This window comes from Phascolarctos cinereus, unplaced genomic scaffold (genome assembly GCF_003287225.1).
Source record: "Phascolarctos cinereus isolate Bilbo 61053 unplaced genomic scaffold, phaCin_HiC Scaffold_9;HRSCAF=440, whole genome shotgun sequence".
NCBI classification, from domain to species: Eukaryota; Metazoa; Chordata; class Mammalia; order Diprotodontia; family Phascolarctidae; genus Phascolarctos; species Phascolarctos cinereus.
In genome coordinates, this window is record NW_027556402.1 from 67,580,448 (window position 1) to 67,593,742 (window position 13,295).

Below are 13,295 nucleotides of genomic sequence, written 5' to 3' on the forward strand. Positions count from 1 at the left end.
AGTTCTTACTATGTTCTTTGTAAAAGTTAATACTAATTAAATTATATTGGGGTGTTAATCACTGGGTCATTCAGTGGTATAAAGGAGACTCCATGACCCTGATACTTGGTATACTTCATTAAATACACAAGATATTTTATTATGGTCATATAAGCTGTTATATGAGTAACTGAAATCAAGCCATTCTTTTTTTTTCCCCATCCTATTTTTTCCATAGTCATAATTAGGTGACATGAAAGGATCTTCTGTGAAGAACTCTGATTCTACCCTATCAGACAAAAGGTGAAATGGCTTGGCTAGCCCTGAAGAGAAGAGCCCAGAAAGTAGTAACAACATCCAGAGTATTAATATCAAGACCAGTAAAGCAACGTGTCAGTGGAGACTTTGCTAAGAGTAGAAGAGCCCATCATGTTTGTAGATACTATACCATTGTACATACACACCGTGAGAGGTATGAGGTGCCTCAGACTTCATATCCCTATTTGTGAGCACCACATGCATGATTCCTATGCAAGCTCACTTTCCCCAATGATAACATGTAAAGTTGTGGGAAAGTACACCCATATTTATGGGAGGAAATACAGAAAATATATGCAGAATGGAGTAATGATAATGTAATGAACCACCAAAGAACAATCAAAAGTCAAAGCTGTAAAATTACAAGAACAAACACAACTTCAGTGATGTGATATGAGAAGGCACAGGTACCCCACTCCTTTGCAGAGATGGAAGGTCCATGGGTGTAGACCATTCTTCTTTACTGTGCTATTTAATTAAATGCCTTTGCTTTTAACTCATTTTGTCCTATGGATGACTATAGAAAGATTAAACACTTTGCTGGGCTATCATTTTAAGGCCAGTAAATGATTCAGTGGATGGAGCACTGGGCCTAGAGTCAAGAAGACCTGAGTCTAAATCCAGTCTCAAACACTAACTAGTTGTGTGACCCTGGGCAAGTCAAACCTTTACCTTTTAATCCACTGGAGAAAGAAATGGCAAATCACTCTAGTATCATTTACTAAGAAAACCCCCGGGATAGTATTGGCATGCTATGGTCGTAGGATTACAAAGAGTCGGACACAAGTGAACAAATGCACAACTGAACAGAAATAATCATTTTGAGTGGCTGTCTCTCCACAAAGGGGCATATACCAGGAATAGCTATTTTGGAGACTGAACATGTGTGAGTATGTATGTGTGGAAGGGTGACAGCTGCTAACAAATTCATACTTAGTTACATCAATGTAAAGGTGAACATAAGGGAAAATGATGGAAAATATGTTGAAAATGAAGTTCAGGATTAAGAAACAGAAGATGCTAAAGACGTAAAGCCTTCTCAAAAGCTTCATGCCTAAATATCATGCATACTTTCTTTAAGAGTGTTGGAAGGCACTGTATCAGACAAGCATGAAAAACCTCACCCCTGGCAAAAGACCATGTCTTAGCAGATGGGAAATAAATGGGTATAAAAATGGGAGTCATATACTTAGACCATCAACTTTTGTTTTTTTTAAATACATTTTTATTGCTAGCTTTCCATTTCCCAAACTTAGGATCTGTTTTGTAATAGATTTAAAACATACCTCATTCTTCAGAAGCAGTATGTTAGCTTACATGAACACACATTAGAATTAGGCAAAGAAAACATGTCTAAGGAGTTTGTTTTTAAAGTAATTTTTATTGATATCTTTTGTTTTAAGATTGCCAAAATTTCTCCCAGTATCCTCCCATGCCTCCCGTCCCAGAGAGCCATCTCATATAACAAGTAATATTTTAAAATTAAAAAAAAAAGAAATAAAAAGGAAGAAAAAAATCAAACCTTATTAGTATAACAGAAGAATCTGAAAATATTTGCAACTTTGACAGAAATTTCAAGTACCAAGAAACCAGGGTAAAGATCACATGATATTTGGCAGCTACTGTTGTGAAAGACAGGCTAGCTTGGAATACAGTGTTCTAGAAGGAAAAAGATAAAGGCTTACAACCAAAAATAACAACTAGGCAAAATAGATGAAACAAGTATCCCTTTAGGATCCTTATGTCTTCAAGGATCATGGAGAGTATAATTTATTATTTCATGTAGTATAGTATAGATGTGTGATAAAAAGTTTATATACAAACATGGAGGAAGGGATGGGGGAAGCATGCATCACATGCACTTTACTTTTAAAGGAGAGTTGAACATACACTCAAAAAATAACGGTGTAGTAACATTAAACTCAATGGGGGAAAAAAGGTGAGGATGGTGGGGAGGCAGTGTTTGAAGGGAGAATAAGGGAAAGATTAGTGGCGAAACAAACTTTGGAGGGCTGATCAAGAAGCAGATTAGAAGAACAAAAGAAAGTAAAAATCTGATTAGGGTCTAGGGACAAGAAGAACGGGGTGGTGAAAAACTGGTCAGAGGTAGTAAGGAGAGGAAAAAGCATAAGAAAAAGATGGAAGGAAATACAACATCAGAACAACATAAATTCACCTATCAAACAAGAGACTATCAGAGTGGATTGGAAAGCTGAATCCAATAATGTGTTGCAAGAAATATATTTGAACATAAAGATTCAAACAATTAAAATGAAAGTCTAGAATAGAATTTATTCTTTAGGTGAACTCAGAAAAGCCAGGGGAGCAAATGTTGTCTCAGACAAGGAAATAGTAAAAGATAAATATGATAAGTGGAAACATTATGGTTAAAGGCATCATAGACAAAGAATGTCAATGCTTAATATATCTGTACCAAGTGATACAGCATCTAAATTGTTTAAGTGAGAACTAGATCATAAAGCTATAATAGTTGTGGACCTCTTATAAATTAGAAATGTTACAAATAGGCAAGAAAGATGTTAAGAATCTGATTAGAATTTTGGAAAGCTAAGATATGATGGACCTCTAAGAATTACTGAAAGGGAACAGAAGGAAGTTTACATATTTCTGAGCTGTTCATGCTATCTTTTAAAACCTCACAAACAATTGCAGAAAAGTAGAAACTTTAAATACTATTTACTGACTAGAACACAAAAATTGGGAGGGGGCCTTTGAGGAAAAGATTAAAATCAGTCTTAGAGTAGTTTAATTCTAGAGAACTGGTAAGTAAAGAAACAAAAGCAATAGAGAATTTCATTTTAAAAAATTACAGCAATGAGATGACATCAGTATTTTTGGTATCTAACCAAAGCAGTCTTGAGAGGAAATTTTTTTTTCTTTTTTTGGTGAGGCAGTCAGGGTTAAGTGACTTGCCCAGGGTCACACAGTAAGTGTCAAGCGTCTGAAGCCAGATTTGAACTCAGGTCCTCCTGACTCCAAGGCCAGAGCTCTATTCACTGCCCCACAGCTGTCTCTTAGGAGGAAAATTTCTATCACTAAACCCCTTCATCAACAAAAGGAGAGAACAAACATCAACTGGTGGTTGTATGTGAAACTTGGAAAAAAAGAAAAGAAAAGCAGCACATCAAAATAACAACAACAAAACACTGAATTATGATGTTCAGATTTTTTCACTTGTCTTGTTCTGGGATGCTGTGATCCTTAAATTGTTTTTATGTGTTAGAGAACAATATGTCTTAACTTATATAGAGTAGAGATCATGTTTCCTTTTAATGGAATTTCTCTTTGGTGTTCTTCTTCCAAATTGCCCTTCACTTCAGTGTATTTGTATTCCCCTTCAATTATTCTCTCAGTTTTTTGGAGAGACTTGCTTCCATAGATTCTCAATTATTTAAACTGTGCAGACCATAAATTCTACTTTCATGATTCTTATTTTTCTCTCAACCCATTTAAGAACAAGAACACTCTACTGTGGTTGCATTCTCACTTGGGAATCCATGGGATCCTCTGTCTCATCAAGTATTGATTCATTTTCCTTTGTTTTACATATTTATTCAGAGATGTTTAGACATATGTAGATGGTCTGCAAGCTGTCTTTCCTTTTGATATTAACATCCTCCCGATTGGTTTATATCCTTGGGCTCAAATTCTTTTAACTGAACTCTTTTGTGATTTCTGACTTTTCTCCTTATATTCTCCTGTTACTCACTTTCTGACTCCTTGCCCTTTGATGGTAATATCCCTAAGAGCTGAACTTCAAGACTGACTCAGCTTCGTCACATAATGAATTCACTTTTCCCAGCCTCAGTTTCTTCCCTAAATATCTTCTGAAGGGAGAGAGCTAGCCCCTGAAGCTAGTTCTCTATTCATTTGGCCACACTGGCTCTCTTTAATGCTATTATGGTAATGGTAATGATGGTAATAATAACATTAGATTGCATTGATATCCTTCATATGTATTATGTCATTTGATATTCATAATAAGCCTTTTTTTTTTCACCATTATAAACACATAGAGTCAAAGCAAAGTCCACATTGGCTATATCCAAAAAAAATTTGTCTCATTCTGAGTCCTTTACCTGCTATCAGGAGGTGAGTAGCATGTTTTATCACTAGTTCCCTGAAATCCTGGTTGGTCTTTATACTGAAAAGAGTTCAGCACAGTAGTATTCCATCACATTTACCATATTCCATCCTATTTATGTACCAAAAGTTGTTCACCCATTCCACAATTTATGGGTACCCCCCCCTTTAGAATCCCATTCTTTGCAACCTTAAAAAGAGCTATAAATATTTTTGTTCATCTTTAGAGTTTGTTTTTCTTAGGATTAATCCCTCCCTTAATGTCCTCCCTTTAATTTCCCACTTCCCTTTCCCTTCCCATACTATTTTCCTGAATGAAATACATTTCTATACCCCATTTTGCGTAAGTATATTCTTCCTTCTTTTGGCTAATTTAGATGAGATTGAAATTCAAGTGTCAGCCACTGCTGCTAACCCCTCCTCCTTGGGAGACAAAGTGAACATGGCAGAGTACATGGAAGCAATGAAGTAGGCAATATAAATATTATCATTCCCATTTCACTGATGTGGAAACTGAGACCCATTGGTTTTACATGACTTTCCCAAGGGCACACAGCTAGTAATTAAGAACTGGGACTTGAACTCAGACCTTTTTACTCTGCTGTTTTTACCATCATAATCACACTCTATCCTGCAAATCACATCTATAGTGATGGCCTACTTGGCTGATATATATGTAAGGTTGGCCCTAATGAGCTGTGTCACTACTATATTTTATTAATTCAATATGAAATTCATCTGTTAAGCGCCAGTAGTTTTCAGAGCCCTTGGTGTTTATGTTCATAGATGTTAGGGTATGAACAGATTAACACACAGATAATGCTCAGGCATGGTGAGTAAAGGAATTAGAGAAGTGAGAGACCAAGTCCTCTGAGGGGTTTTAGGAAAGGTTGTCATTAACAAGGGAGGGAGTGACAACTGAGGAAAGCTTCATGTAGAAAATGGCATTTAAATTCAGTAGGTTAAAAGGTGGGGTGAAGGACCTGAGAGGCTAGGGTGCTGGTGGGAGCTGGTGTGGTGGGTATTGAGAGCCCTTCACATTCTGGAAAGGGAAGTGTATTGTTCTCTTCATTTGTCACATCTGAAAATGTTAGTGAGATGTTCAGACCTAGAGGACACGAGCCCTTTTGCTGGCTAGGCTAGGTTAGTCATAATGAACATAGAGTTTCTGACAGTCCCCCCATGCCTGCATGCCCAGTTTTCATTCTGATTGCCAGTTCACTGCCAGATCCAATTTCAGGCTCTCATTCTAATGTTTGAGACACAGAGTGGGACCCGGGTACCTCAAGAACAGCCTGACAACTTGTTCTTCATCCTCCCCTTCCCTCCCTCCCATTCTGCAATGATTTGTCAATTAATACCCAGCAGCCATTGCCAGAGTTGGGCAGCCAAAAACTTTTAAAAGCCTTTCTATCTTCATAGACTTCAGACATGGGAAATGATAGCTCCTTAAATAGGTAGCCTGGTCCTACCATCAAAACACTGAGAAACATGTTAGACTTTCCAGACTGTTCCAAAATTTACATCTATTCGTTTCTTCCATCATTTTGGTTTAATCTTTGATGTCTTAGTATAGAGTTGTAATGAAGTCCAAAATCACTCTGAATATGTGATGGTCTTTATCACAGGTTAAGGGTTGATCTTTGGCTCTGATATCCAAAGAGAAACAAAGGCTTTGCTCACTTCTAAAACCGGAAGGTTTTATCTTTCTGTAAGGAAAGATCTCAAGCTAATCCATAATAATCTAGAGAAAGACATTTAGAAACACAAGGGAGCATGTTATAGTCATCCTTATAGTTTACTCAGTGCCTAGTATAGTGCATTGCACACAGTGGGTACTAAATAAAGGTTTAATGAATGAATCCACAACGGCCAGGGTTCCAGGAAGGAAGAGGTAGGGAAAGGATCCAATATGATGATCATGAGTGCTGTAGAATTACCATTAGAAACTAGAGATTTTGTCAGTATGCACAGGTAAATATAAGTTGTAATGAGAGGACCTGAGGAAGAAGGAGGCACTCTATAGGTTGGTTTGTGTTTTGTGGATGCTCATGGCGTTCATCAAAGTGACTAATGACAGTTCTACCCCTAAGAATAAACGCCCTCATTTCACTTGTACTTGTTCTTTGCTCCAGCTCCTGAAAGAATCTGTGTATGCACAGAGGATTTGGATTCAGTCAAAAGGCCACACTCAAGGACCTAGAAAACCTCAGGTTCCCCACCCCTGGGCTAACCCTTTAATTTGGCAGATGAAAAAATGGAGGCCCAGAAGGGAAAGAGGATGTGTCGGAGGTCCCCCATGTATTGGTTGGGACTTGAACCTACATCCATTGTATGTTGTTCTTTCTCTCATGTCTCAGAATCACATATTCAGGTATGAAGTCCCTCCTGTATGAAGTACAACTATAAATCCATCTAGTTCAACTATTTTACAGATGAGGAAACTGAGGCCCAAAGAGGGAAGATTTACCCAAGATCTCACAGGTAGCAAATGTAAGTCGGGATTTGAATTTGGGTCCTCTGACTCTAAATAAACCCAGTACTCTTTGGGCTGTCTCTTCAAACTAAGCTGTTTTCCTGCAGTAAACACTCTTCTTTCTGCAGTAGGGCTTTGGGGGGAGGGGAAATAATTTTTCCCAAAAAACATTAAATGCTACTTTAAAAGGTAAAGAGGGGAAGGGGGAGAATCAGTTTTCATTGTTTTTCATGTGTGAAGTGGTTCTTGAGGTCAGAAAGAATCACGGACAAGTAGGATAGCTTTGAAAGTTATGTGTTAAATGTATATATTTAAAAGAAAAGCAGCAACCCGTGCATCCTGGGCCTGCAGTTAGGAAGACCTGAGTTCAAATGTGGCCTCCAACACTGACTAGCTGTGTGATTCTCGGCAAGTCATTTAACCTCTGTTTGCCTCCGTTTCCTCATCCATAAAATGGAGATGATAATAATAGCACCACCTGTTTCCCAGGGTGGTTGTGAGGATCAGATGAGATAATAACTGTAAAGCACTTAGCACTGGCTAAGGGCCTGGCATGCAGTAGGGGCTATGTCAATGTTAGTTATTATTACCTGCAGTTTCATGTACAGTCCTCTTCTGTTATGCTAGGTATACCATGGAAATTCCTATTTTATTTGGTGTTTGTTATGTTCTGAATTTTTTTAAGGGGGAAAAATAGGATTCCTATAAAGATTGCACAAGGAAACTTCCAAAGTCCCTTACAGTTCAGAAATTCTATGATTCTGTGAAGGACAGCTCTTCAGGACAACTGAATATTGTTAACAAACATTCTTAAACAAATAAATAACCTGGTACCTCTAAGTGAGTATTTTCAGCTCCTAAGAAGTTATTTTGAGGGATAATATGCTATTCTAGCAGCACTACTGCTCAGAACAGTTTTGGACTAACCCCTTTGGAATCTCCTTCTAAGGCAGCATAAAATGCACATGAAAAAGAGAATCAGTCTCATTGCTTTATAATTATACTTCAGGGTTTTGAACTAAAGCGGTATTAGCCAACTTGCCTCCCTATCTTGAGCAGGCCTGACTCCAAGTAAATTTTTTTTTTTGGTCATTTACAAAACCCAAATCCCGATTTGCCAACACTGGATATTCCTAAAGACATATGGCACAGGCTGTGAAAGTGACATTCTTGGAAGAAGTATTTAGACTCCCAAGGGGGCTACTTTGAAGGACGTGGCTATATGAGTTCTTGTTTGTCTAGTTATAAAAATCAGTTTCATTACCTTTTATTTAAACCTCATTCCTGGAGACAGACAGATAGACACACACACACACACACGCACGCACGGGAACTATTCTGCGTTAATCTTCCACTACTGCCTGATTAGGTTATTTGAAAAGAAATGTCAAGGCTTTAAAGAACAATCATGGTTATATAGCAACTGCTCAATCCACAATCATTTATTAAGCTCCTGTTATGTGTCAGCCACTGTGCTAGCACACTGGGGAGAGCAGGACAAAAATGAATCCATTTTTGCCCAAAGAGCATACATTCTATTGAGAGACAACATGCACAAAAATAAGCGCATACTAAATACGCACCAAGTAAACTTTTGGTGTAATAAGATAAGCTAACTATAAAAGCATACCAAATATCTTTAATTATGTGTCCTGTAATAGTTTGTGTAGCTACATCTGAAGAACTGAAGACAACACAGCAATAGCAGTAAAAATAGAGTCAGAAGCCCTGAGTTCGATTTCTACTTTTGACTGTGCTTATATGACTTTTGGTAAAAACTTTACTGGTCCTCAGTTTCTTCATCTGTAAGATGGGGGAGAGTATGTGGACAAGATTATCTATCAAGTTTCTTCTAGCTCTAGATCAATGAATAATACTCTGAAATATTATTTGTAGGATATACTTTGCCTCGTAATGTATTTCATTCAGCAAGACTGTCAGTTACATCTAACTTAGAAGGACTGACATCAGCTGCAAACAAATGTACATTTATCTCATCTCGTGGCCATACTCTTGATACCCTTAGCACGTCCCAGCCTCAGTGTGTCTTGTTAAAATTCCCCACTCTTTTCCTGCAAATTCAGAGACCTTTTAAAAAGTGAGTGTTGCTTTATGCATAAAAACATAGATGAAATTTTATTTCTAACACTGACCCTCAAGAGAAGGTCCTTATATTTAAAGATATCTAGAGCAGAATGAGCTTCCTTCATTTGATTCTACAGGATGAAAAGGCAAGAAACCGTGACCAAACATCACTGAAAATGATTATATATTCTGTAGAAGTTTGTGTAGCAGCTTCTGGAGAATTCTTATTTTTAAAATTCACTGTTCCTTATCCTGTATATTGCCTAGCAGCGAGGCCAGCCTGCAGTCATTTATGAGATCAAAAATAGACTATGAAGCCAACACTCCATTAAGATAAATGGAGGAAGGACACCTTTGTTGATGGTATTTCCACTTGTCTGGATGAAGACTCAGTAAGACAACTTTGAGTGATGTATATTGGGCCAGCCCTCCTCAAAACCAGAAGAGCTAGAATTTTTGAAATTGAAAATACATCTGCAGAAACACACTCAATTCATGGCTATTTTTTACAGTAACAGTTGTGCTGACCTTACATTGATCACCGTCTACTCCTGTTTTTCCCTGGTTATGTTATACTGACACAGATCAAGAAGGGCCAGTCATATTTTCTATGCTTTGTTGCTCTGCCCCCAGAAACAACAGTAAAGTGAAATTTACAGGACTTCTAACCTCTGAAATGTTATTCTGTAGAGCTTTAGAGACTGAAAATCCTATAAACTTCTCTTGACTGCTCATGCATGTAGTGACATAGAAGGAAGGGAAACAAGGAAGAAAAATAATGGAGTAGCCAAGGAGAAAGATGAATAGGAAACAAAAGCACAAGAATGAGTTGGCCTAGAGATGGTAGGAAGCAAAATCTGATAGAGTAGATTGGGGAAAATGAATTAAACTTTATGTCTGTCGGACAGAAAGGAAACTAAGCCCAATGGCTAATACAATTTTCTGCCTATGCAAAATTCTCCAGCAGCTACATTTCCAAGTAGGCAATGAACTCTTCAGTTCTGTCTCTTTCTTGAGATCTGTTGGGGGAGATTTCATGAATTAGCTCAAGCAACCACCAGTGTGAAAGTTTTTCATGAATTCCTCTCCATGATAGAAATGTTCTAGAAAGCCCCCTAAAACACTGACAGAAGACTTTTCGCCTGTGCTGCAATTAGAATGAGTTGTTCATTCAAATTTAAGAGAAACATGGCTCACATTTAGATTGTGCTTTATTGTTTACAACAGCCCTGTAAGAGAGAAAGGGCAAATAGCATCATCCTCATTTTACAGAACAGGAAACAGTCTCTTGAGACTTGTCCAAGATTCCACTTCTAGCCAATGGCAGAGCAGCAGTTTGGAGCCATAGCTTTTGAGTTCAAGACTAAGATTTTTTTAAAAAAATTTATTTATTTTTAGTTTTCAGCATTCACTTTTATAAGATTTTTGAGTTCTAAATTTCCCCCTGTCCCCAAGACAACATGAAATCTGATATAGGGTATACATGTATAATCATATTAAATGTATTTCCACATTATTTTGTTGTTGTTTTTGGGGAGGAGGCAATCAGGGTTAAGTGACTTGTCCAGGGTCACACAGTACTAGTCTGAGTCCAGAGTTGAACTCAGGTCCTCCTGACTCCGGGGGCTGGTGCTCTATCCACTGTGCCACCTAGCTGCCCCAAGATTAAGATTTTTTAAAACAAATTCAATCTCCCTTCCTGGCTATGCTTCTGACTTTCTGGACTTTACCGCCTTGACTCAACTGCCTTCTCACCCTGGAACTTCCCTCTGGGCCTAAGATCTCACCCTGAAACATCACTCCACCATGCCTACTACCTTTTCTTCCCATTTGTGAGTTCCTTCCAGGACCTCTGTTTTAAAGATGGGTCCTGACTGACCATGCTTCATTTTCTTCCCAGTTTAGGTCCTGACTGTCAGCATTTTGCCACCATGCCCCTTTGAGGGTAACTTCTCTCCACCCCATCTCTACCCTCCACACCTTTTCAGCTCCCTTTTATGCATTGCCTTCCCCCATTTGAATGCAATTACCTTATGAGCAGGGACTTTTTTTTAGCTCAAATCTGTATCCCCAGTGCTTACTTAGCAAAGTACTTGGTACATAGTAAGAGTTGGAGTTGGGGGAATAAGGGGGTAAGGGTTACAATTAAAAAAAAAATTAAGACCAGTAAAAATTGGAATATAGGTAAAGGCTGTAGATATATGTAATCATCCTAAGTGAGATCCACAGTTCTCAGAACCACTAGTATTTAGAAACTTAATTAAAATTTAATCAAGTTCCCCAGCAATATCTTGAAGCACAATCTCAGTGTAAGTGATATGGCAACCAAAAAAATTGAATGTAATCTTGGATTTCATTAAGAGAGTGATGGTTTGCATGAAGAGGAAAGAGAGTTCCATAGTATTCTTGCCTTTCTCAGACTCCTCTGTAGTGTTGTGTTCAGTACCTGCAGGGTACCATGGTTTAGGAAGAAGACTGATAACTTGCAATATCCATATTATTAGAACTAATTGAAGGAACCGGGCATGTTTAGCCAAGATCAGAAAAGACTTTGTGGAGGAGGTGGAGACAGGAGTAATGAGGACAACCTTAACCTAGAGGTCTGCTGGAATCAGCTTGAACTGGCTCTCAAGAATTCATTTAAAATATTCAGTGTAAGCATTTATTCCTCAGAAATTGACAAATACTACAAATCAGGATTTGATTTATTGTTTTGTTGATTGTTTGGACTTAAGAAAGTAATGGATAAAATGTTAGTAAATGTAAATTAGGTTTTAAAAATTTTAATTAAAACTTAATGTTGGTACATTTTTTTTGGAGAGCTGGTTGTTAAACATTTACCAACACACTGCTGCCTTCACTTATTAAAGGGCTTTCAAACATAGAAGATGTGAGACTTGTTCTGTTCTGTTTGGTCTCAGAGAGCAGAACTAGGAGTATGAATTGAAATTGCAAAGAGGTAAATTTAAACCTGATGTCAGGAAAAATTTTCTAATAATTAAAGCTGTCCAAAAGTGTTGCATTGATCAGCAATGGGTTCCTCCTTGAAGGGTTTCAAGCAGAGACTTTGGGTACATTATATGATGGGGATTCTTTTTCATGTGAGGTAGTATAAATGACACCAAGGTCCCTTCTAACTCTCAAATGCTGTGATTCTATGAATTCTCCTTTTTAAATTTTTGTTATTGGAAATTTGGTTTTGCTTTCTTTTTGGGGTTTTTTTTGTTGTTGTTTTTTAATTTTTAATTTTTTAATTTTTTAAAAATATAAATGTATTTATTTTTAGTTTTCAGCATTCACTTCTACAAGTTTTTGAGTTCCAAATTTTCACCCCATCTTACCCCTCCCCCACCCCAAGATGGCATGCATTGTGAATATCCCTTCCCCTAGTCTGTCCTCTCTTCTAACTCTTCCCCCTTCTCTTATCCCCTTCGCCTTCTATTTTCCTGTATGGCAGGATAGACTTCTGTACCCCATTTCCTGTATTTCTTATTTCCCAGTAGCATGTGAAAACTTTTTTTTTAAACATATGTTTTTAAAACTTTGGGTTTCAAATTTTCTCCCTTCCTCCCTCCCCACCCACCCTCATTGAAAAGGCAAGCAACTCAATATAGGTTGTACGTGTGCAGTTATGCAAAACACTTCCATAGTAGACATGTTGTGGAAAACTAACTCTATTACCCTTAATCCTGTCCTGCCCCTCCCATTTATTCTATTCTTTCTTTTGACCCTGTCCCTCCTCAGAAGTATTTACTTCTGATTACCCCCTTTCCCAATCTGCCATCCTCTCTATCATCCCCCTGCTCTCTTTGTCCCGTTCTCCCCCTATTTTCCTGTAGGGTAAGACAGATTTCCATACCCAATTCAATGTGTATGTTATTCCCTCCTTAAGCCAAATCCTATGAGAATAAGATTCACTCATTCCCTCTCATCTTCCCCTGCTTCCCCTCCACTGTAAGAGCCTTTTTTTTCTGTTTTTTTTTGTGAGATAATTTACCCTATTCTACCTCTCCCTTTCTTCTTCTTCAAGTATAATCCTTTCTCATCCCTTAATTTTATTCTCCAGGTATGACCCCTTAATCTTCAACTCACCCTGTGCCCTCTATCTATCTATCTATACATACATATAATTTTTTTCCTCCAACTACCCTAATACTGACAAAGGTCTCATGAGTTATAAATATCATCTTTCCATGCAGGAATGTAAACAGTTCAATCTTAATAAGTCTCTTATGACTTCTCTTTCCTGTTTACCTCTTCATGTTCCACTTGAGGCCTGTATTTGAAAGTCAGATTTTCTATTCAGCTCTGGTCTTTTCATCAGGAATGCTTG

The 13,295-nt window shown here is 37.8% G+C and overlaps 1 protein-coding gene across 1 annotated transcript in view; it reads left to right on the forward strand.

The window, feature by feature from the left end:
• Positions 1-793, forward strand: part of LOC144455432 (uncharacterized) — a 31,651-nt gene extending 30,858 nt beyond the window's left edge. Inside the window, exon 4 of the mRNA XM_078148845.1 lies at positions 218-793. The gene's annotated coding sequence lies outside the window, so the exon portion shown is untranslated. The remainder of the gene's footprint in view (positions 1-217) is intronic.
• The last annotated feature ends 12,502 nt before the right edge of the window (positions 794-13,295 follow it).